Genomic DNA, 4,874 nt, shown 5'->3' with positions numbered 1-4,874 from the left:
TCAGAGTTGAGATGAAAAGTTCTCCCCTCTCATCTTCAGGGACAAAAAGCCCAACCCAGTTCCACTGGAAATACAGGAGAAGCTGGACTAAACACACATATTGAGGAGATTCCTTGGGATTAATCCGGAAGAAGGAAGGATAAACTCTTCTCTCTCCCTGGGAGAACTCAAAGCCAACACCGAGCTGGAGAAAGTGAGATTATTTTTTCAAAGACATAGTAAGTTTTATGTTGATTTTAGTAGTTACCATTGTCTGGGTGATGGCCCTCATAGACAGGCTGACTCACTTTGACTGGCAAACTTCATCTTCTTCCCTTCTTAGCCATTTTTATTAGTTGTGGTACATCAGAAAACAAGAGAAGAAACCAACAACCTGATACAGAGAATAAATGGCACTAAAATGATGGCTACTTTTTAATGAAAAATAAACTAAGAGTCACAAGGTCATTATATTCCCCACCCCAACAAAAAATACTTTTAGTTTTATTTTTGGCTTCTGTCTGTGCGTCTGATCTTTGTCTGTTCCATACTCTATCCAAGAGAGCTCTCTTACCTGTGGGACCTTAAAGATGCTGAAGATGGAGGCCATCTCCATTGAAGACTTGGCACTGAGACCACCAATGACAGACAGCAGAGTGTCCTGCAGGTCACATTTGTACCCTGGAACCACTTGGCCTCGTGAGGAGAGCATGGAGAGGCTGTTTAAGGAAATAATCTCCTCCCTCTGGAAATGGCGGTAGATGTGGAAGCCAAGGGTGATGTTGGGGAGCAGAAGAAAATCCTTATTGACCTCAGAGACAGCAAACATCAATGCAAGGAACTGCTGGTAGTTACTGGGTACGAGACTGTAGTGACAAAAACATTGGTGAACATTACAGGAAAGTTTGTGCTTGGCTGTAGAATTTGCTTCACTGTTTGGGGGGATTTATGGTGGGAGAAACTCCCAAATTTCATTGTGTTGGGCTTTTTTTCCAAAGGATTTCCCTTGACTAAACTTGGATGACTTTGTGAGAGAGGAGACAAGCCTTTCCATAGATACCATGGACTGTTTTATACTCTCTATCGATTCCTTCCATATTCACTTTGCTTTAGTGGCTGTAATCCTTTCCAACTGCTCCCCTTTCACCATCATTTTTTTAGGTCCCACTTGGAGCAGCTTCTTCAGGTGTGGTAAGGATTGCTGAGCACAGGACTACAGTGGAAGTCACCTCATAGCTTTACTGAAGGCCATTATTCATCAGCAATTATGATTCCAAAACTGAAAGGGATTTTTGTAACCCCTGAACACTTGAAGAGTGTTGAGCTTTTATTTGAATTTTCTACCAGAAGCTTCTGTTCTGATTAATATTATAATTTGACTTCTTCACTAGGCCAGCACAGCTTCCCTCTTCATTTTATTGTTTATCATCTTCCTAATGAAGAGATTGAGAATTCCAGCCTATTTGAAGAGGTTGCTAATTTACTGAGAGAAGCACAAAATGCGCACTACACCAGGACCGTTCAAAACACTAGAAGGATTGTTTGAAAAAAGTCCCTGAATGTAAAGCAAAGAGAACATTAATCTGCATATTTCTCCTTCAGCTGAAACTTACACATTTCGTAATGGAAGATTCACTGTATTAAAATCTAGGCCAGAAGACTTGAAAATGATTCGCAAGGGCAAATTCCCACCAATAATGAGATCACCAGGCCTGTAGTTACTTTCCTCTAACTGGATATAATCCCTGAGCACACAGATGGTTTGCAGCTTCTTTGCTGTAGTTGGAGCCAGGAGCCAGAAGAGCATCAGAAGCATCAGAAGTAGCATGACTCCTGTCTGGTCATTCTTACCACCTTCCCTCCTAGGACAGAAACCAAGGTTTATGCAGAAACTGAATTGAAGGTTTCTCCTGAAATCTCACTGGAACTTTAGCAGAGCAGACACCACCTGTGCCACTTGGATGGCACCAGGACAAATTTGAAGAAACAATGCTTCCTCTTACCTGTCTTTGGGCTGTGACCATAGAAGAAACAAAGGCAAGTCTCTTCCAACCCAGGAGTGTGCTCTTTCCAAAGCAGGCTAAGGTGACATTTCTGCCCCCCATCTGATGAACTCAGAGATATTTTTTAAAGCAGGTTTTATCCTGGAAGGTCTTTGTGTCTGGAAATCCACAGGGGACACAAGAAAAATCACTGTTCTTCTGATAATTGCAGGGAAGAGCCAGTGTCCTATCCCCTTAGCAAAAGATTGTCCTCATGCAGCAGAATGGAAAACATGTTTGTGTCTCTTCTTGTAATTCACAGAGCAGATGGAGTCATGGCGAACTTGTCTAGTTGACCTACGTGAAAGTGCCCCTTGCACACAAGATGGATTTTGGATTTTGCCCTAGTTTGGTCAGATAATAGGAGGGCTACTTGGGAATAGTGGCACAAGGCAGAAATGTACCTTATTTTTTGGAGTGTAAGACACACTTTTACCCCCCTAAAAGAGGGTGATAATGTTGGTGCCTCTTATACACTGAATACGGTCATTTTTGCCCTCCCCAGGCCCTGCCCATCCCATTTTTGTGAGAAATGGGCCCGTTTTTCACAAAAACAGGGTGCGCAGAGGGTTTGGGAGGCTGCAGAGTGCTCCTGGGGACTGGGGAGGGCAAAAACCTGTTTTACTTACTTACCTCTTCAAAATCTTTGGTGCATCTTATACACTGATTTGTTTTATAGTCAGAAAAAATACAGTAATTTGAGGAAGTATCTCAGGATATTAACTGCAATTTTTTTGACTAGACTTGCAAATTTCTGTTGTTGTACCCTAAGGGTAGCAGTTGTCATCTGGGTGTCTGTTTCGGTCTTTTTGGGTGCTGCTCTCCAAATTGCCAGGTCTGAAACTCTTTTCTTGAGGATTCATTCACAGGACCAGTTGGGATCGTTGCCACTGTAGCAGACTTCCTGCTGCACAGCAACCTCTGTGTCTGAGTCTCTGGAGGACATTTCACAGTTGACTGTGGGGTTCCCCAGACTTATGGTCTTGAGAGATGTCCATTTACCATCCCTTGGGCTGGCTTTAGAGGCATCTCAAAATGGCCACCATCGTTCTTGGCTCAACTCAAAATTGACCACTTCCAACGTGATCTGAGGAGGAGCTGTCCTGGCCAGATCATGGCCTGATGACGTTGAGATTCTTTTATGCTGCCCCTCTCTGCAGGGAGGCCGGATCTATTTGACCAGTCCAGTCTTAGTGACTGATGGGATTCCAAAGGGAACTGAGGATTATACCTGAGGTTCTGCTGCATGATCCTTCTGAGGTCTTGGCCACTACCTGGAATAGGAAAGCTACTGAGATTTTGGATAGGATCACTCGCATGCAACCTCTCTTTGTCCATTGTTCCCAACATGCCCCATGATTCAATTGAGGCAGCTGAAAAGGGTCAAGAGACATCCAGAGCTCTGCTGAAGGAATAGGAGGGATGAAGCTGACTGAACATGAGCTGGAGCACGAGTATCAAACTCCATTTCATTGAGGGTCACATCAGGAGTGTTGTTAGCCTTGGGGGGCCGGGGTGGTGGTAACTGGGTGGTTGCAGCTGCTGTGTGGGCATGGCCAGTGTGGGCATGGCCAGCTCAACGTCCCTCATGTAGAGGGTGGGACCAGGGTGGACTTCAGGCCCTATTCCACTGGAGGAGCCTCACCAAGCCTCTTAGGTCACATGGGCAGGCCCTGGATGGCAGCATCAGCTGCCTGGGGCCCTGGGCAGCAGGTATCCGACACTTGAGTTCCCAGGGCACCAAGACTCTACTGCCCAGCCCCACTTCCCTTAGGGCATGCCTCAGCCTGCTTGCCTCCTGATCCTGGCTGCTGCTGCTGCTGGAGTGGGCTGCTGCTGGTGGTGCCACTGCTGCAAGGCAAGGCAGGAAGCAAAGCGGGGATCCCTAAATACATGAATGCAGGGTGTGTGGGTCAGCTCTGGAGCTGGGTTTGGGTGAGGCAGAGTGGGGAGGGGAGTCCCAGCTGCTTCTTGGGGATGCATAACTTCTTACAGTGTGCCAGTTGGACCTTTTCCTGAATTGTAATTCTGTGTGCTCAGTCACTCATGCCCTGGTCCTCTTGCATTTGAATTCACACAATGTGCTCTACATAGGGCTACCTTTGAAGAGCAGTTGGAAGCTGCAGCTGGTGCTGAATGATGCAGGGTGGACAATTTTATCTACCCCTAGTATGGCCCATGTCATAGCCCTGTTTTAAAAGCTGCATTGGTTTCTGCTTTGCATCCGTGTCGAACTCAAGGTTTCGGTTATCACATTGAAAGTCCTCCGTGGCATCCTCTTTGAAATATTTATTTATTTATTGTTTATTATTTATTATTTGTTGAGTACATATTAGATAATTTATAGAAGTATAAGCATGAAAACCAGTTCTATTGAATTCCATAAAAAAATCTCCAACCAAAAAAGGACAAAAGTAAAAAATAAAAAGACAAACCTAAAGACCTTTTCTTAGAGTTCTCAAAGCAAAACCAAACAACCCAGAAAAGAAAAAGAAAGTAAAATAAAAAGTTACCTTCCAATATGAAAAAAAAGTTCCAAAACACGCTTAAAGTCTAATCTCTCAACTCTCCACAGCTGGCATTCTTGCCTTCATTAAGAGTTCATTAAATGGTAGCTCTTAAGTGAATTAATGACATGGTTCTTAGGTGAATCTGGCTTCTCCATTGACTTGGCTTGTCAGAAGGTCAGTAAAGGGGATCACGTGACCCCGGGACACTGCAACCGTCATAAATACGAGGCAGTTGCCAAGGGCCCAAATTTTGACCACGTGCCCATGGGAATGCTGCGATGGTCGTAAGTGTGAAAAACAATCCTAAGTCACTTTTTTCATTGCCTTTGTAACTTTGAACAGT

This window comes from Pituophis catenifer, unplaced genomic scaffold (assembly GCF_029215685.1).
Source record: "Pituophis catenifer annectens isolate HBS135680 unplaced genomic scaffold, rPitCat1.0.hap2 SCAF_1, whole genome shotgun sequence".
NCBI lineage: Eukaryota > Metazoa > Chordata > Lepidosauria > Squamata > Colubridae > Pituophis > Pituophis catenifer.
The sequence above is the reverse complement of the archived record's forward strand: the minus strand, read 5'-3'. Positions refer to the sequence as shown.